Source organism: Mobula birostris, chromosome 21 (genome assembly GCF_030028105.1).
Source record: "Mobula birostris isolate sMobBir1 chromosome 21, sMobBir1.hap1, whole genome shotgun sequence".
NCBI classification, from domain to species: Eukaryota; Metazoa; Chordata; class Chondrichthyes; order Myliobatiformes; family Myliobatidae; genus Mobula; species Mobula birostris.
The window spans coordinates 30487803-30509123 of NC_092390.1; the positions used below are offsets into that span (position 1 = coordinate 30487803).

Consider the following 21321-nt stretch of genomic DNA (forward strand, 5'->3'; position numbering starts at 1 on the left):
TCCCCTTTGGTTCAAGAGCCTGATGGTTGAGGAGTAATAATTGTTCCTGATCGTGGCGGTGTGGATGATAAGGCTCCTGTACCAACTTCCTGATGGCAGCAGTGAGAAGGGATCATGGCCTGGATGGTGGGAGTCCTTGATGATGGATCCTGCTTTCCCGCGGCAGTGCTTCATGTAGATGTGCTTAATGGTGGGGAAGGCTTTACCACTGATGGACTGAGCCATATCTACTACTTTTTGTAGGCTTCTCCTCTCCCAGCCGTTGGTGTTTCCATACCAGGCTGTGATGCAACCAGTCAACGTACTCTCCACACACCTATAGAAGTTTGTCAAAGTTTTAGATACCATGCTGAATTTTCGCAAACTTCTAAGGAAGTAGAGGCACTGCCATACTTTCTTCGTAATGGCACTTATGTGCTAGACCAGGACAGATCCTCTTAAACAATAACACTGAGGAATTTAAAGCTGCTGTCCCTCTCCACCTCTGATCAGCTGATGAAGACTGGCACATGGAACTCCAGTTTCTTCCTCCTGAAGCCAATAATCATTTCTTTAGTCTTGCTGACATTGAGTAAGAGATTCTTGTTGAGGCATCACTAGATTTTCAAACACCCTCCTATATGATGATTCATCATCACCTTTACTTCGCCCATTGACAGCATGTTTTACTGTGGCATTGCAGCCTTACAGTCATAAGTATAAAGTGTTATAAGTATAACTGGAGGGCTTTGTAGGAGGGAAGGGTTAGATTATTCGTAGAGTAGGTTAAAACCTTGGCAGAACATCATGGGCTGAAGGGCCTATACTATCCTGTAATATTCTGTGTTCTAAGATATAACAGCTAACCTTCACTCAAAATGTCAAAAGTAGCTTAGGTTGAAAATATTTGATACTTTTGGTGTGGCTGAGAGTATTGGCCAAGACATAAAGATGTGTATCTGTATTCAATTTATATTTCCTCTTTCATGGTAGAATCACTATTGTATAGTGGAAAAAATCAGCAACCAGTGTAGGCTCAGGAAGGCCCCATCTGTTGCTGAGGTGTGATGGCATCCACCTTCACAAAGGGAAACATCCGACTATAGTAACTTCAAATGGGTGTCTAGGCTGTTCACCACTGGGCGAATCACCACAAAGGCCCTTGTCAAATGCCTGCCTACAAAGCCTACAAAATTGGAGTCGATGAATGTCATCTTCAATCCTGACGGAAGGAAATACTGATCAAAAACAGAGAACTCCACTGCTTTTGAAAGTAGTGCAGAGATTCAGCACAAATGACAGGCCAGATACAGGATTAATATATGCAATACTAGACCTCTGATAGTGCTGCATAGCACCTGGCGCCTTCTGGTGAGACCCAAATTATGTTCTCAAGTCTATGGAGTGAGAAATGAATTCAAGACCTTGCAACGGAGCAACAAGAATACCTGAAAATAGTAAGTAATCAGTGGGTACGATAGCAATAGATTTGAATAGAATGATAGGAAAAATATTTATTTAAAAAATCAACAGGGAACATTTTATCTGAAGGTTTTGATTGCTATTATAATAGAAACTGAGCTAAAATAATGTTTGCATTCCATTTCTATACTGTCAAGATCTTCCTTGAAGTAATGCTTGCTCATCGTTTTACAAAAGCTTCTAGAACTGATAAGTTAAAGAGCTTACCAGAAGAATATTTGTGCAAAAGGTTATTAAAATAGGGAATATATTACCACAAGTGTCCTATGTAGCCAATTAAATTCAACATTAATAGATGAATTAAATAAATACTTACACCAAAATATGAAATGGCTATGGGGAAACGATAATGAAATGATTCATCGTTCAGTCTCAGTGTAGGAGACCTTCATAGGTATAACAGAATGAAGGAAGCTGTAACTCCTATAACTGTGAGAAGTATCATATGCTTGAAATGTCAAGTATCCTCTTGGTATTACACTTTGATCACATTTAATTATTCTTAATAAATCTCATCCAGCAATATGGGTCTAGGATTTACATCATTAGGTTTCATAGGGAGAATGTGCATGCACATTAAAAAGCCTGTAGTCACTGGGCAGTGAGTGGTTGGAATTATTAATGAGCTGCGCTGAAGTGCAATGGGATAGCTATAACTGATTCACTTTCATATATTGCAACGTCATTGAGACAATCAAGGAAATTCAGTACCTTGTAAGGAGGTTTATAGAACACAAATGGCGAAAAAGGTTACGAGGCCAGAAATAAGAAGAAGGTTCTTTAAATCAAACGATTCCCCTATTAATATGCACAAATCTCCTGGGAAATGCAACTGATAAAAAACAAGATGAAACGCGGCAGGATTCCACAAATTTTGCCTGGTAAGATAGTTTGCATTTTGTACATCCCAGCAAGTTACTACATTAAGCAGTCACTGCAGGGCCTATGGAAATCCGTTTTAATTAGTAGCCCAATGAACCAGGCCTTGATGAGCAGCAATGAGAGAGAGTCTGAACACAGATTTTTTTTCTCCCAGCACGCCCTGTCTATATCCCAATGTTCCCTCTAAGGTGAGTGCACGCATCTTTTACTACTAATGCATAAAGGAATTTAAACTGCACACAAAACGTTATCACCCTCTATCTCGTTGGCATGTTATGTATAGTTCATGATTGTATACAATCACATTTCCTTTTCTGGTTTCTGATGTGGACGGTGTTGACAACGTGAAGTTTACGATGAATTGTTTGCAGATTTTAGTACTGGCTTATTTATACTGTTTTTTTTTGGAAGAAATTATTAATTCACTATGTTGAATTCCAAAGAAGCAAAGGGTGTGAAGTGCTAAAGAGCTGCTAGTTCATTTTAAGCAGAATGGTTTAATGAAACAATAGAAACTGCTGCAACGAAAGCTGATCAGGTGCAGCTACAAGAAATATTTATGTACAATACAAAAACTGGTGTTATTTGCATGTATTGTTGTGATGCAAAAGTTGCTGGAGGATTTGCAAGTGGGAGAAGTGGATTGATACTTGGTATCTTGACTTTATAAAGCATCATTTAGCAAGCAAATCACATATAGACGGTGTGCAAAAGCTCCGGCGAGAAAATCCTTCGCTACCCACTGAAGCCTGCTACATGTTTTGTGAGCATGCAGATGAACAAGAGTGAAAACGATCAAACCTAGATCAAAGTTCTTATTGACAGTGTTTTGCTAGCTGTTAAAATAAAAACCTCTATACAAGTGTCCCCCGCTTTTCGAACGTTCGCTTTACGAAACCTCACTGTTACGAAAGACCTACATTAGTACCTTGTTTTTGCTTTCAGAAGGTGTTTTCACTGTTACGAAGAAAGGCAGTGCACGATAAAAAATCAGCGTGCGAAAAAGAAGTGCGTGATAAAAGGCAGCGCGGGCCCCGATCATCCGCTCTCTCCCGGATTCGGAACGGCATTGCTTTAACACGTTGCATTGAGCAGCCATTAGCAAGATGAGTTCTAAGGTGTTGGAAAAGCCTGAAAAAGTAAGGGTGTTACACTTAGCGTAAAACTAGACATAATTAAGCATTTTGATTGTGGTGAACGAAGCAAGGACAAAGTGAGTTTGGCTTGTGGAAGTTGACGAAGATGATGTTGAAGAAGTTTTGGCATCCCATGACCAAGAACTGATGGATGAAGAGCAGATGCAATTGGAAAAGGAAAGGATAACAATTGAAACAAAATGCAGAGAGTGAAGCAACTGCGTGAGATTTTCGCTGCGATGATAATGTACGACTTTAATTTTGAAAGGGTACGTAGGTTTAGGGGATACCTGCAGGATGGTTTGACTGCTTACAAACAACTGTATGATGGAAAAATGTGCAAGGCTCAGCAGTCAAGCAAGCCTTCCACATCAGCCACAGCAGACGACGAACCTCGACCTTCGACATCGAGCCGGGCAGTCATAGGAGAAGATGAGCTGCCTGCCCTGATCGATGATGAGATGACACCCCCATGTCCCACCACCCCAACACCCGGGCCCCGGACGGTTACTATACTGATTTGCGAAGAACGCAGCGGTAGCCAGGAGGCACACAGCACATCTTTAAGAAAAAAGCGAAATAAACATGCTAATTAATTAGGTGCCACCCGACACGTAATTGTCGGCCCAGATCAGAGGCAATGCAATCCGCAATCGCCTCTGATCTGCACCGACATTTACGTGCCGGGCAGCACCTAATAATTAGCATGTTTATTTCGGCTTTTTTCTTAAAGATGTGCTGTGTGCCTCCCGGCTACCGCTGTGTTCTTTGTGGCAATGTATCGGGTCGGCAGCCCGGAGGGTGGGGGCCACTGCACCACCCAGCCTGCGACGACTCAGCCTAACACACCATCAACAGTGTGCTCGGCGCTGTTTTCCCAATTCTGATAAGTGATACTACACTGTACATACATTATTTCTACTTCATATAGGCTGTGTATTTTTACGTGTTATTTGGTAGATTTGACAGCTTCATAGTGTAAAGGTTACTGGAGAGCGCGTTTATGCCAACAGCACTTGCGTGAGATTTTCTGCTGAGAGCACTTGCGTGAGATTTTCACTACGGAGATCTGTGCAGGCAATCGTTGTAGGGAAGTATTTCTACTTTATATAGGCTGTGTATTTATCATATCATTCCTGCTTTTACTATATGTTACTGTTATTTTAGGTTTTATGTGTTATTTGGCATGATTTGGTAGGTTATTTTTGGGTCTGTGAATGTTCACAAAATTTTCCCATATAAATAAATGGTAATTGCTTCTTCACTTTACGACATTCCTGCTTATGAACTGTTTCATAGGAATGCTGTACCTTTGGATGGCGGGGGAAACCTGTATTTAAAATTCAGTGCACACATGTTGTCATTGGGCAAAAAATTGCACAGCATTAGATTTTCGCGCACGCTATTCATTACAAATTAGAGGGAACATTGCTTCATTCCCTCTATCAGATAGGATGATCAATGTGCCATTCAGACATCCACCTGTCAGCTCAAGTACAGCAACAGGTTAAGTGCGGTTCAAATTATAATCGAGCTGGTAGGAGTGATTTATGATTTGTAGTTTTATATTACATTGGATCATAAGAAGAAGAGGTATCTTGTTTTAGGATTGAATTCTGTTTATTTTTATTTATCATGCAAATAAAACCAAGGTTGGTTAATGTTTGACCTTGACTCAAAATGCCTCCTGGAAAAACAGCAGAATAGATATTGCGACACGTACAAAAATCAACGCACAGTGTAAAGGATCATTTTGAATGATTCCTAACATTTTAAAATTTAATGGACATAAATAATGTTATGATCATAAAGAATCAGAATCTAAGTCCCAATTCTACACATTGAGCTGAGAAAATAGCTATGCAGACCCTCAATGTTTCCGATAGGACATTAAACAAATATGTGGTGAAAGTTGAAGAGGGAAATTATAGGGCATATTTGGTATGGAACCTTTCTTGATGGAAAAGCAATATAAGGAATTGGGGCAGTCAGTGTGCACACCAATTAACAACTTCCCAAAGTTCTTGAGATTCAATTTCATTCAAGTGAATAATTTCCCTAAATTTACCCCTGTAGTCTTATGGTTCTTTAACTGGCGCCAATAAATGAGATCAAACTGTCTCCTTCAGACAGTTCACGAAATTACTTCTTTTACTTCTTTCCAAATATGATACTGCTACCATTGGTACCCATGAGTTACATTTGGTGGTGTGTTTTCACGCCAATTGAGTAATCTGGTGCTTTGCTGTCTCCAAGAAAGTTCAGTGAGAGTCCGAGTGGAGTGTGCAGCCTGGAGACTCCTTTTCTTGCCAAACTTGCCAATTAAAGTGGAGAGCAAGATTGAAACCAATGAGGATGAGAGCAGAAGGCAAGCGGGTATTCAGCGCTGTCTCCCTGCATTTGACCAGTCTCTTGCTTGCTGTTCCGGGAGGAAGGTGCCAGAGTCTTGGTTTAATCGATGCAGTTTGTGGATTGGACTCTGTGGTTTATGCTATGATATATTTCTGGTTTGTAGTTACTCCTTTTTTATTGCTATTTTGGGTAATTTTGCTCAGGTTGGACTGGCTTTGCAGCCTGTAGTCAATGAACCACACAGTGCTAAATTGAACTGAACTGAACTAAACTTTATGAATGTTCCTACACTGTTTCAATGGTTTGATGTTTTATATTCTGCATTTTTCGTTTGTTTTTGTCTTTGGTGCGATTTGTTCTTTTTCTTGCACATTGCGTGTTTGATGTTTTCTTTGAATGAATTCCATGGTATTTCTTTGTTTTGTGGCTGTCAGTGGGAGGACAAATCTCATGCATACATACTTTGATATTAAATGTACCTTGAATCTATTATCTAGTCCAAAAATTGCAGAGATGATACTTTCAGATGCCTTTTAGTCATCTTGTATTAGTTCTATTACGATTGTTTCACACTCATATCCTTTGGTATTCCAAATCAAATCTGTTGCCTGTCACCATATTTGAATAGAAGGTCCCAGTTGTACTGCAAAGGTCTGGCTGCATCTATTGTTTCATTTTAACTACGTAGCCTGAATCAGTGTCATCCAAAAAATTGATAAGTCTACAGTTGGCTTTAGTTTTCGATTTAATTAATTAGGAGCTAAGACCTCCCACGTCCAGTATAACAAAATGTTTCTCATGATTGAAAATTACAAAGACTGCAATTGCTAGAATCTGAAATATGGGTCTTAGATCTGCAATGGTAAATCTTTTTCTCTTTCCACAAATGCTGCCTGACTTGTTGATTGTTTTTATCACTCTGTTTTTATTTCACCTCTGAATTGTGTCTTTCTTCACAAACCTTCACCTTATTTTCTATTTAATTTTTGGTTTTCTCAGTAACTCTAAAACATTCAAGTGAAACCACATTGAAATTGTGCTAACATCTGAGTAAATGATATAATATTGAATTTTCCTGTCTGGGGATCACTAATCTCAAGCAGTTGACAAAATGGCTATTTTGTTGTCAGACAAAATATATTTCCAAAAGATAGGTTGTTTCTCATAATGTAATTGTTTACAGGAATTTATCCATCATATATACTGTGGAAAAAATCAATTTGCCTGGGATAGAATTAAGTAGAAACAATTTAATAGGCTGCATTAAATTTCATGCTTAAGTATTCCATTCACCTGCTTCTTGTCCCATAATATCCACCACTATATGATGAGTCTCTCATGCTGCTGAATGCTTCTTTTTGTTGATCCACTCCCAGGCAAATCCTATCAGACAGAAATGCTGCAAATGTCATCAGTCTTTCAAGCTTGTCATTTGCTATTTTGACCTATAAGAAGTGTTTAATGATATTCTTTATTCGATATAGTGAAGAGATAAAAAGCTTTTCTTCTGACTTAGGTTAATTTAGTTAAATTTTATAAATTTGTTGGTCTTGTTGATCTTTCAGTCTTCGAAATTGTACAGGTTGTTGGCATGTCTGTGCAAAATTAGATTGAGCTTCTTGTATATTATATCAATATGTTGTCAGTGTGTTGTTTGCCATTTTGATATCACCCCTCATGCAACACTCATTTCACGCTACTGCTGTCCAATTAGACCTCAATTATTCAGCAGATATCAGATTTGTAAACAGTTAGATTAACAACAGGAGGAACCCCTGCTTGTACAGTATATTTAACAGGAACATTGCATGCAATCAAGGCTGTTGGTGATTGATTGGAAGGAGAGTTGGTTGTGTAGATTTTCTGGAGTTTGATTGTTATTTAGTGTAGGAATTTGAGAAATCTTGAAATGGTGCTTTGGCTGAACATACGGTTTATTGTTTGTTTGGACCAGTTACTGCTGAATGTGGGAGCGTTGCTGGAAGTTTCTGTGTGTACAATGATTCAAGAGGGAATGGAGGCGACAAAAGATAGCCTATTTATATCCAGGAGTGGGTCTCATACATCCATCTAACTGAGGAGCCATGCTTGAAGAAGTTCCAGTTCTCTAAGAGTACATTCGCAAAGATCTCCAACATCCTGAAACCACACACTGCCCCTGAGCAGGGCTGCGAAGCACCTTATCAATGGCAAATAAATACTTATTGGTATGAATTTCTGTGCCCCTAGGAATGATAATTATGTCTGCAATTTGAGAACACATCTGCATTAGGGTAGCAAAGCAAGCTTACTGCTGAAGAGCAGTTGACTTCATCTCCTTCAGCAGAGGGCAGCAGGAATACTGAGTGTGTAGACTTTTGAAGATTCCAAGTAGTGCAAGAAGGCATAAACTGCAGCAACGTTTCCTAAATTCCACACAAAAATCTTGTGATGCACAGGAAGTGCCAGGGATTATGGCCTCCTCCACGAAAAACTAAACTGAGAACCAAACTCAAAAACAGCTGTTGGTGAACTTCTGATCCCAAGGGAACAGCTGTGAATTACTTCATTATGCAACAGCCCACTTTGTCTGCTACCTTTGAGTCTTTGCATCGACATAAACAATGGCTTCTTGTGCACAAGGACTATCCAGCAAGCACCTGGCTCCTGGGACTGGTCTGAAGTAAAGCAAAAGAGAAGGTTGTGCCTGCAGGACCTTCTAAACCTTTGACCTCTGCAAGCTAGAAGGACAAGGACAACAGGGAGGTGGGTACATCACCACCTGGACATTGCCCTCCAAGCCACACATCAATCTTACTTGGAATATATCACTTTTCCTTCAATATTGCAGTGTCAAAATCTCTCTCCTTAACTGTATTGTGAATATAGCCATACCTCAAGGCCTGCAGTTGTTCAAGAAGGCAGCTCACCACCAGCTTATCAAAAGCAATTCCGGATTGGTTTAGCCTGTGATGACTGTATCTCATGAATGAATAAAATGTAACTATGGAGACAAGGACTACTTAGGAAGTTCTTTGCTGTTTGCCCAGAATCATGAAACTCCTTACTTAACAGCACTCTGGGAGTACTGTAGTATTAATTAGTGCAGAACTCAAGTCTCCATTGTATTCTTATGAGCAACTAGGGATGAGCATTAGGTTCTGGGCAAAGCCGTGATGCTCTCAATCCCATAGATGAATAGAAGTAACTAAACACAACATCCACTCCATCACAGTTCCTGTTTTACTTTTCTCTTGTTGCTGATCATCTTAATATCTAACTGACTGTAGCTGATGATCAAAATGTTGGGTGAGTGGGGATGAGAATGAAAAGAGATGAAAGTGGGACGCACTCATACTAAGTGAATAGATGATGACGACAGTTGGGATATAGTATAGAAAAAATGTATAGAATATAGTATAGTATAGAAACTTTGTTAGTGAGAAATAAATGTTGTGATATGAAATTGAAAACTGTTGGTGTTCAGGGAGACCTAAGCACTTAGTAGTCATGGCACATACAGCAACCAGGAAGGCAAAATGATGTGTTGGCCTCTATTGTCAGAGGATTTGAATAAGAGAGCAGATACTCCAATTATATAGGGTCCTGGTGAGACTACAGCTGGAAATGTGTGTGGTGAAGATTCACAGTTAAATTTTAGGATGAAGGGACTAGTTCTTTGAGGACTGACCCTGTACTCTTGGGTTTAAAGAATGAGGGGTGATTTCATTGAAATATGAAAATTCTTATGGGTTTTGACAGGAAAGATGTTTCCCTGGCTGGTCCAGAATCAGGGATCACAGATGCAAATTAAAGAATATGCCATTCATTACAGAGATGAGAAGAAATTCTTCACCTTGGGGAGACTCAAAACTGAGACTAGTAAGTTTGAATATTAAGGGATCACAGAATAGTGGATTAATGGAGGAAAGTGGCTTTAAAGGGAAGGATTGGCAATGATCAGTATAATAGTAGGGTACCGTGATGAAACTGAGCTGGCCACGTCACTCATGATGGTAAGGATAGGCTCCAGGCTCCATACAAACCCTTGTTCTAGTTTAGACTGGATTTCCATGTGCTCCTTGATATTCTATGTACGCTTTCAAGCTGCTAATAATGTCATTGTGTCTATCAATCAAACTCACTTTGCAGTCTACGTTATCAGCAGTGAAATCTGTTGTATATGTGATATTTCAGTAATATTTGAGTAATTGTGTAAATATATTATTTGATTAAGCATTCTTTGTTGTTTATATACTTCATTATGGTTACATAAAAATGTGAATTGTATATGTCATGATGCTACCAAGAGATAAGTGCACATCTCGATTAAGATAAAGAACAAATTAAGGCTTGCATCTCTCAGCTCTCTTCTTTTCCTTTGAATTAGTGTAATGTCTTGAAGTTACAAAACATAACAGACTCCATGTGAGCTTTCCTTCTGGGGTGCTAGTACCTAGGTATATTTAACCCCACCCAAACCATTCACGCCAAATGATATAACATGATCCAGGCCTGATCTGCAGAATACCAGTGTGGGCTGCCAATTTTAGACTAAATAACACACATCTTATTCATGGTTCTCTTGCTGCTGAGACATTGCTGCCCATGTAGCTGAAAACTCTTTGCTACCTGTAGGAAGAAAGGGTGAAGATAGTGGGTGATACAGCAGCAAGATGCGTCCTTATGTCATGTACCATTGGTAAATCAGATGTTAATGTGGGGTGATGGGGCAAGTGGAATGGGAGAAGGAGAGTTGGGCAAGAGTTCATCATTATCTCCACTGTTCTGCACAATGCTAAACCACAGGCATCGTAGCCTCTCCGATAATGGCCAGCACCCTTTTCTCACAAATGTACTTACTGAGATGGAAATGTTTTTGTCAGTCTTGAAATGCATTCGGATGATGTGTGCATCATGGTTGAATTGTTGGCAATATATGGAATCTGCACAGTTTAGGTGTAATGCTGGTGGTAGTGGAATAAAGTCAGAGTATACTGAAAATATCTGTAATTTGAATCAGTCAGAACTCCAACTAATGTTCTACGGGGATAATAAATCAGCTGTGGTGGAATGGCAGAGCAGACTCGATGGGCCAAATACTTCTATGTCTTACAATCTTATGGTCTTAAATGCCCTAGGATATGATTATAGATTTAGCATTAAAGGGCCTCCATTAAAAAAAAACAATAAAATGTTGCATCTGAAATAAAAATGTTAAAATATTAGAACTACTCAGCAAGTTGGGCAGCAACTGTGGAAATAGTAACAGTTAATGATTCATGTTGGTGACCTTTAGTTAGAAGTGGAATGAGTTTTTTGTTGAAGGGACAGTGAGGAGGAGTAGGGGGTCAAAAGGGAAGGCCAGTGGAGACTCCAGGGGATATAAATAACTTTGCTGACTGAAATGTGTAAATGTGTATTGTCAGGAGAAGGTGCTGACGGAAACCTGAGAAACTAGAAGAGGCAAGGGAAGATGAAAAACAAACATTGAAATGTGAAATACAAATTGGCTGATAACTGAAATCGTTGAATGATTTCAAACAATCAACCATACCCTGGTTTGCTCTCTGCAGATGCTGTTTGACATGCTGAGTATTTCCAGCATATTGAGATTTTATCTCAGATTATCAGCATCTGCAGTATTTTGATTTTGGAGTTAGTGTTAAGGCTATGAGGGTATCCCAGGGCATTTCAATGTTAATGGGAAGCCCGTAATGATTTAAATTGTTTGTCTCAGTGCATGAAGCAAGTGGGGAAGTTGAGAGCAGATGGGAATTTGACAATATTATACTATGTGCACGAGGCCATTAAATTTGCTCTGCTGTATTCAGAAGAATCTAAGAGTTTCTTAAATGTCCCTAATGTATCTGCCTCTATCACCACCCTTGGCACTACTCACTACTTTCTGTGTAAAAAACTGACCTCTGAAAGCACCCCTCATACTTTCCTCCAACTATCTTAAAGTTATGCCTCCTCTTATTAGCTTTGTCCACCCTTGGATAAAGTTTTACTCACATTGATTCATATGTTATTTCTATATGTTAGTACACTTTGCCACGTAACAGTATAAGTGGGAGATTTGATGGCATTTCATGCAAAGAGTACCTCTTTCTCTATTTTTGGCTTATCAAGGTTGACCAAGCTGCATCAGTAAATTGGGCGTTTGCTGTCATCCATAATCAACTATAGTCTTGTTTTTCCAGATAGGCAGTTTAATGATTTCCACTCTCAGCTCTAACCACAAAGAACGAAAATGATGTAGCCGTTCATACCCAATGCTAACAATTGAAACCTATAGAAATATGCTGAGACCAGCAGCAGTGCATTTAGTACTGGATAGCCGCTGAGCATGTCATTGAGGTCAGATGATGGATTTGATATGTGGTCTGCACCAAGTTGATCCATACACTCCAATTCTCATTGTTTATCTACATTAAGTTAAACTAGGTATTAACAACCTAGTGCAAAATTACTAACATGCAAGAAAACTTTTCTTTTTCCTACCCTGTTACTAGCTGCTTGACCTCCTAACTCACACCAACAAGGTAGCAATCCCCCACCTCCATGGTAGTTTCTCTAAGTTTCATGGTAGTCTATTAAAAAAATGACTCTGCATCTAGCACACTTGTAAGGTATCTATATTTCTTTACACAGAGAATAAGTTTGCTCATATAGACTGCTTTCACTGGTTTTGATAAATTATCCTGAGACAGATTACATGACATTGTTGAAAACAAAACAATATTCAATTGATTAAAGTTTAGTTAACAGCAGATTTTGAAATAGATCTTTCTGTAAATGATATCACTTTATTGGTATCTCATATACAGTATTTATATTTCAGCAGTGAATTTATGAACGTTGTGTAATATTTATGCACAACTTCATTTGTAACATGAAGCATGAATGCACCTAAGATCAAAATATTATCCTCAATATTAATATTTATGGCATCATATTAAGTTACTCTACCAATCTTCTATCTACATTTGAGATCACCCTTTTGAAGGTGTTCATTATAGAAATGCCAATCATTAAAAACTGCATTTGTGATCCAATGAGCCAAGTATTTTTTGTGTTAAACTGTTACACTAGTATGACTTTTCTTAATAGCTGTGGTAAGATGGAAAACTAGGAATTAACATTGGTGATAAGGAGGCAGACAAATCACAAAATCCTCGACCCCATTAAAATAAATGCACCAGTACATTAAAATAAATGACTTGTTAATATAAAAAAGATTTAAAGTAACATTAAAAAGATTAGTTAAAATACAAACAACATTTTTGGATCGTATTGTTTTTAAACAGAATGTGGTGGATCATATAAAAATACCAGCTGTGTCAGCTTCTCTGAAATTTCTGCCTCTATATGTTGTATAGCAAAGGTCAGAGATGATGTTTTTGACTTCCTACTCACATGTCGGACTCACTTGTGAGCCTGTCTATGTAGCAATGATGTACTAAGCCGAAGCTGGACACCAGTTCAGATCATTAGTGTTTCACATCTGGCTCCTCCCTTCAGTTTTGCCTGGTGTAAATACCATGTTGCTGTTAATATAAATGTAAGTACAATAAGTGGCTTGTTTATCTTTTTATTTTATATATCTTAATGTTTCTATTTAATTTCAGAGTGCTTTCCATGAAATGCATTGTTTAAATTTTAATTTGTTTAAACCGTTCGAGTATTTTTTTAAGTGTCTATCATGAGAGATACTGAAAACAAGTTCAAAGGTGTTTGATGGAAGCGAAAGACAATCAGATATTTGAAGGGGCAGATACATTTCCTCAGTCTCCCTCACCTGAAGCCTTGTCACAGATTGCTCCACTTTGTCAAAGGACTCTTGGGTACAGAAGCTATCATCATGCACACAACACCCTCTCCCCTCCGCCACCACGTCCAAATTATGTAAATGTGGTCAGTGGGCTGCTCCCAGAAATACAAAGAATATTGGAGAGACTCAACAAGTCAGGCAGCATCCATGGAGGGGAATGGATAGTTGACATTTCAGGTTGTAACACTTCATCTTTTCAGTTTCCCTCCAAGAATACTGCCTGGCCCACTCACTTTCTCCAACACATTAAGTATTACTCCAGATTCCAGCATATCCAGTTTGTACCGTATAGTCTACAGTATAATAAGGGACTACTTTATGTTGTAGGGACATGTCGTTGCCTGCACTATTAGGCACATATTGAGCATGACCTATTAGGCGAGTATTGATCTGTACGTGTGTGCCGAGTTTTGTTTCTGCCAGTAAAGAACAATGAACCTTGGCTCCCACCTCCAGCATTTTTATTAATGGCATGTTGTGTAACCAGGCCATATACACAACAAATTGGCGATGAGGTTAATGAACCTACATCGTATCAGAACGCCATGTTTTAATTGATAACGTCACTCAGAAGAAGAGCGGAACGAGCCAAGGAGCGGGAGAAGGAGGCAGAGCGAGGCTGCGTCTGAAAGGAAGCGGGAGCACAGCTGGGGTTGGGAACGTTGGGAGACCAAGAGACACAGTTGCAGCCGCAGCACGTCCAGTCGAGACCACAGCCGGTGCTGACCCCCAGGGACTGAGGCTCTGCCTGCCCCAGACAGGAGATGAAAAGGAACGGCACACACACATCTAGACGGAGTGCGCCCGTGGCACTAGCAAAAAGGACAAGTGAGTCAAAAAGGAAAATAAGGGGAAAACGGGGCTAAATTAACATAACAAAGATGGTGATGATTGGAACCATTACAGCATTTGATAGTGGCAGTGAAGACTGGGCAACTTACATTGAAAGAGTAGAATTATATTGTGAGGCTAATGGTGTTAAGGATGAAAAGAAAGCCAGTGTCTTATCCAGTAGTATGGGAGCAAAAACATATGGCCTGTTACAGAGCTTGTTAACCCCTGAAAAGCCGGCTGGCAAAACATTCAAGCAAGTAGTAGGCACTCTCCAACAGCATTTAAACCCCAAATCACTGGTCATTGCTGAAAGATTTAAATTCCACAATCGGAATCAGAGCAAAAATGAAAGCATTTCTGAATATTGTGCTGAATTGCGCAAATTATTAGAACATTGTCAATTTGGAGCTGGTCTATTGGACACATTGAGGGACAGGTTAGTGTGTGGCATTCACTGTGAAACCACACGGAAGAAGCTTCTGTGTGAAAGAGACCTTACATTCGAGAAAGCGCTAAACATTGCAATATCAATGGAAACAGTGGCAGGGGGTGCTTCCGTGATACAACAAAAATCTCTGGAATATGCCACGAATAAAATGTCACTGAACAGGAATGAAGGAAAGAAATGTTACTCTTGTGGGAACATGTCACATGCCCTGGATGACTGTCGGTTTAAAGACAAAGAATGCAGAAACTGTGGCAAACAGGGCCACATTGGCAGAGTGTGCAAAGCTAGTCAACAACAGAAAAAGGGCAAAATACAGAGAAACAAGAAACCCCAGAAAGGAAAATACAACAAGGTACACAAAATGAAAGAAGGCAGTTCTGATGAAAACAACTCCGATGAAAGTGAATTGTTTTGTCGGCAACTTCATAGCATGAATGAGACAGATGATCGAAGAGTAATATGGACCACTCCACAAGTGGCGGGCATGAGACTGAAAATGGAGTTGGACATAGGCTCAGCTTTAACAGTGATCGCTGTACTCAACTACAAACATCTGTTTTCTCACATACCTCTGAAACGAACTAAATTACTGCTAAAGGCTTACACAGGACAGAAGGTGTGTCCCAAAGGTAAAATTAAAGTGACAGTGACCTACGGAGACAAAACACAGCAACTGAACCTCTATGTACTGAAAAATGGAGGACCACCGTTGCTGGGACGTGAATGGCTTAGGAAAATCCAGTTGGATTGGCACACTATCAAAGCATTAGTTGTGTCAACAAAGGCGGGCAGCTCGGCGGGGAAGATGTCTGCAGCTCTCCTCTCACCCATTGTTGACTATTCCAACGATGAGGAGGAGCTAGACACCATTGATGATGAGGACGAACACGGTATCTATGGCCGCAACTCGGATGAAGATACAGAGGACGCAAGGGAGACAGATATTGCAAATAAGCAGGATGATGAAGGTTACCCGGAAGTTAAAGAGCAGATGTACCAGGAGAAATTGACGTCTCTCAAAAGACAGCTACAGCAGTTACAGGAAGGCACTTTGTTGGAGTATCAGAAAAGGATGAAGAAACTAAATCAACAATACAAAGAAAGAGTACAAAATGCAGAGTTTTTGCTGCAACTGGAGACAGAACAAGTGAAAAGGAATTATATTAAAGAGAAGGAAGCAGCAGTGAAGGAATTTGAAGATAAAAAGATTGAGTTAGAAGAAAAGAAAACGATGATTGAGAATGAGAGGCTAACAATGGAACTCACAGGAGATTCTATGGAGGTAAAGCCAATAATGACCAGGAAACTAAGGAGGAGACCGAATGACCCTGTTCCAATTACAGACAAAAGATGAAAACCTGCACCTGCGCCGTTAAATTACTCGTTAACAGATGAACAGATAATGGAAGTTCTGCAAACTCTGAATAAGCTTTAATCTCCTTAAAGACCAGCATCTCCGTCTTCTCCTGAGCATCTTCCCAGCACTCCTGTTGAATCACCAGCACAAAGATATGAAGCACAAATAGAAGATGGAAAGTTATATAATGATAAGAGATGGTATCATAAAGGTCAGGCTACTTATTTGGAATCTAAGGAGAATACGAAGATTGGCTGTGTAATTAGCTCAGTTGGAACAAATGAGATATGGGTAAGGAAGACAAGTGATAGCACAATGATGCGTATATATCTAGGACAGCCGCACAGAGGAGTCTTCATTATACGGAGGCAACCTGCTGCCTAGAACTCTTAGCAAGTTGGAGGCGCATATCTTCTTATCCCTGTGCTCAGAGGTAAAATTTCATGTCTTTTATATAGAAATCTGTATTAAAACAAACAAGTTTATTGACAGACTGAAGAACACAATATTTGAAGACACTTTCCAATGCCATCTCAGTTTTGATGATTGTACATATTCTTAAGAATAACATTCACCTTTTCACGGATTTTACTTTGCTTTCATCATTTTTGCAAGATGGAGGTGACTACTCTTTATGGCTAGAACCTGCCAATTTGTGGATTGTTTAATTTATTCCAGACAATAGAGTGAAGACCTATTTGCTTCAGTGCTGGACAATCTAGAGAAGACCCCAGACTTGAGTTATAAATGGGTCTTAGACCAAAAGTTTAAAAAAAAGCTTGTTACAATTTGATATTATTACATTACTTTGTTATAATTTGACATTATTAAGTTACTAAGTAAACAAATGGTAGGCATTTGTATGTTAAGGGCAAACATATTTGTTTAGCATAGTGCCCCAGTAAAAAGAAACAGTTGATACACTATTAAAAGAAAAGGGGAGGAGTGTACCGTATAGCCTACAGTATAATAAGGGACTACTTTATGTTGTAAGGACATGTCATTGCATGCGCTATTAGGCACGTATTGATCTGAACGTGTGTGCCGAGTTCGGTTTCTGCCAGTAAAGAACCATGAACCTTAGCTCCCATCTCCAGCATTTTTATTAATAGCATTGTTGTGTAACCAGGCCACATGCACAACACAATTTCTTCTGCCTCTCTTGATCCACTAAACCCTGAGTATTTTATTTAAACCATAATCTACAACATATGGATTCAGTTTTCAAGATTATTAAGTGATTCGTCTAAATGTATCAAACAGATGATTCACTGTGGAATGGAATGAAATTAGGCCTTAGGCATTCAAACCAAATTTGGGCATGTCCTTTTAATCTAACAAAAATTATTTATGAACAAAGATAGCAAAATAATTTAATGAGCTATAGCAATGTGGGAAATGTAGGCAGCAAGTATACTGTGCATGTACACAGAAGAAAAGGCATTTTTCGTCCTCATGGCTTGTGTCAACTTTCATTGTGTCTGCAGCTGAGAAGTACGAAGTTGTGTGACTGTGGGTGGTTGTAGGGTGGGGGCAAGAAGGAGCTAGTGAAAAAAGAAAGAGGGCATTGCATATGGTGTTCATTTTAGAAATATTACTGCACATAGCTATATGAAAATCCAATATCAATAATGTCTGGCTGTGAAATAAAAGGAGTGTTGAACTTTAAACATTACTGGAAGGATGAAAAATACGATGGTAAAACAGAGATGTTAAAAAAACTCAGCAGGTAAGGCAACAGGATCATACTTATGCATTAACCCATAGTTTAATAGGTAGAGTGCCATCTATTAACCAGTTTATGATGCAGAAGTTAAAACTTCATTTGTCTTCATAGATAAATCATTTAGTTATTCTGATAACATACTGACTGACTTCTATCCCCTGGGTGATATTCAAAGGAGCAGAAATACTCCAATAACTTCGATCTGAATAGAAAGAGAAGTTAACCAAAGTATTTTTAAAACCTGTCTTCTCCTATCATTTTGGATCTCCCCCTCCCCCTCCCACTTTCAAATCTCTTACTAACTCTTCCTTCAGTTAGTCCTGACGAAGGGTCTCGGCCTGAAACGTCGACTGTACCTCTTCCTAGAGATGCTGCCTGGCCTGCTGCGTTCACCAGCAACTTTGATGTGTGTTACTTGAATTTCCAGCATCTGCAGAATTCCTGTTGTTTGTATTTTTAAAACCGTTTTAAAATAGTTGAGAACGTAGGTTTAAATGGACAAATGTCTCCAATATTTTTGCAGCTGTTTCCTTTGATCATTCAAGAAAAAGAAGTTCATTTGAAATAGTTGTTATTTTAGATCTGAAGATGAGAAAGAGCATTTTCTTTAGAAGTATATGGTTTATGCAGTATGTGATGAAGCATCTCATTATGCTGGTAAAATCCATTGGTCAGGTAATTTGAGTTGTCCAGCACTAGGTAAAATGTGCTGAACGTCCAGAGCTTCCTACTGTGTTCTCACTGCCAGCATCATCCTTGTAAGTGATATTTGAATAAAAGTTATCCTTAAATATCCTTAATCTTACCATATGAATCTTACTGTTTATTATCTTAAAAAGAATGTGCATCTGATATGAACCATTTTTCATCTCTGCTGAGATAACCATCCACAAAGAGCATCTGCAGTGATGAAAGAAAAAGATCGGGCTGAGGAAATACTATGGTGTCTCTGTATGCTTTGAGATAAAACTTATTTAGAAAACTGATTGCAAAGCTTGATTAGGAACACACCATGAGGTCTGTGAGATATATATTCCAATTGTTCTGTGTGTCTGACATGCTAATGTAAGACCATAAGACATTGGAGCAGAATTAGGCTATTTGGCCTATCATGTCTGCTCCGTCATTCAGTCATAATTGGTTAATCATCCTTCTCAATCCCATTCTCCTGCTTTCTCCCTATAACCTTTGATGCTTCAATAAATCCAGAAACTATCAACCTGTGCTTTAAATATACCCAATGACCTTGCCTTGATAGCCATCTGTGGTAATGAATTCCACAAATTCACCTCTGGCTAAAGAAATTCCTCCCCATCTCTGTTCTAAATGGACATCTTGTATTCTGAGGTTCTGATACCTGGTCCTAAACTCCCCCACAATTGGAAACATCCTTTCCACATCCACTCTATCTTGGCCTTTCAATATTTAATAGGCTTCAATGCATTTGGGGCCAGTGCATTAATATACCCACCCACCTAGACATGTGCAGGCCACAATTCCTAATCTGATTGTGTTCTTGTCCATTCAGTTTCCCATCTATTCCACAAAACAGCTGCAATCTGATCCTGAGGGTCTTGATTTCCCTCACCCATGAATGACACACCTCCTTTCCTTCTCCTCCCAATTGCTCCAGCCACACATTCTGTGGATTATGGTCTTTCATCCAAACTATCCTGTTGCCCCACCAACACACTCCAAGAGAGTAAGGCCCAATATATGTATTAAGTACTTAATGTTTATTCCAATGGACATCATATATGGGGGTTCATGTCCAAAAGAAAATTAAAATGATGGGACCTCAAAACAAAGAGTTGTTGTCCTGTCTAAAGTTTCTTTTCAAGCACCGAAGAATTTCTATGCTCTTTTAAGACACTCCCATGGGATTGAGGCTGATTTGTTTCCACTCTGAGCCTGTGTGTTCGTGGATGATAGATGAGGCCAACATGAGAGCTACAGATGGCAGGTCAGGTGGTACCTGATGGGATTAGGGACAGGGCTGGAGGGAGCTAGTTTGTGGGATGCTGGCTCCTTCCACCACTTAGGGAGGGCTTCTGTTCTCAAAGACATCCTGAAGACTCCACCATTCTGAGCAGTCATGGGCCAGGGATTGCCAGAGGTCAGTGGGGTTGTTGTGTTTCTCAAGGTGGCCTTAAATACATCCTTTTCCTATTTCCATCTGGTAAACCAGTGGTGAAGCCTGGAACAGAATGTCAGATTAGTGAGACGATATGAAATGCCCAACATTGCAGAGTGTATCAAGGCCTCATTATTAGGTATGGTGTCAAATAACATCCTGCACCCCATACCCACCTCTAAGGTACCCTTTCAGGTCTAACTATGCATCTTCCCTTGAATTTTGGAAGGTTACACAATAATATGGCTGTCCTATGTTTGAAATCAGATTTGAGTCTTTTGGCTAATTTTACAATGATATTTGCTTGGTAGATTTTCCTACTCATGAAGTAAATGACTTTTAATTACTTTTCATTTTTTCATTATGGTTACTACTATTAACTAAACAAATACTGATTATCTAGCCTCATCATGTCAGGTCTGGTACTCTGAATGAGCAAAGACTGCTAGATCTACATTAACACACATGTAGCCCCCTCAGCTGGCTCATATGGACACTTGGCTCGTCTCGAGGGACTCAGCGAGGAGAAGGCCATCTTGCATGAAGAGTAGGCATCTAGGGCCAGTATGATTTGGAGTTCAACCAAACAGGGATGTCATGATGGTCCGATTAAAGAAACCTCGATATGAGCAAATGCTCCATAAATACTACCCATGCACAATTGACAATCGGGCAAGAAATATCAAATTGTACACCACATGAAATTATAAAGAGAGTATATTTACTAATTTTAGCTTTATCGAACAGTTAGTAGGAAAAAGAAATAAAACAGTCCATTACAGTTAACCCAGTTTAAATGTGCACATACAGTTAGAGCTCATTTTGAAGTTGCCCTTTTTACTTACTCGCTGGACCCATGGTCTGCATGAAAGCACACACCACATTCCGAATGGTGCTGGAAATCCATTTTAAAAAAACGGGCTTTCCCATGGGAGTATTGGCTCTTGCTCCTTGGAACCATTCATCTGCCCAAAGCACCTTGTGCAACAGGGACGACGTCCTCAGCCACCTTCCCTCTTGTCCTCTCACAATTCCAGTCAAAAAGACCCCCAAACCAGATTACTGTCTTTCAGGAAACACTTCCACACAATCCTGATTGGCTTACTCACTTTCCTGGGTTGGACAACATGTGTCCTTATCTTAGCAGAAGCCAAAACATGCTTTCCAGTATGGCA

General features: G+C 39.5%; 1 protein-coding gene and 1 pseudogene across 1 annotated transcript in view; both read left to right on the plus strand.

The window, feature by feature from the left end:
- The window catches only part of pcdh15b (protocadherin-related 15b), a 780285-nt gene that overhangs the window by 238309 nt on the left and 520655 nt on the right, over positions 1–21321 (plus strand). The window lies entirely within an intron of this gene.
- LOC140185919 (sin3 histone deacetylase corepressor complex component SDS3 pseudogene) lies at positions 15735–16670 on the plus strand (annotated as a pseudogene).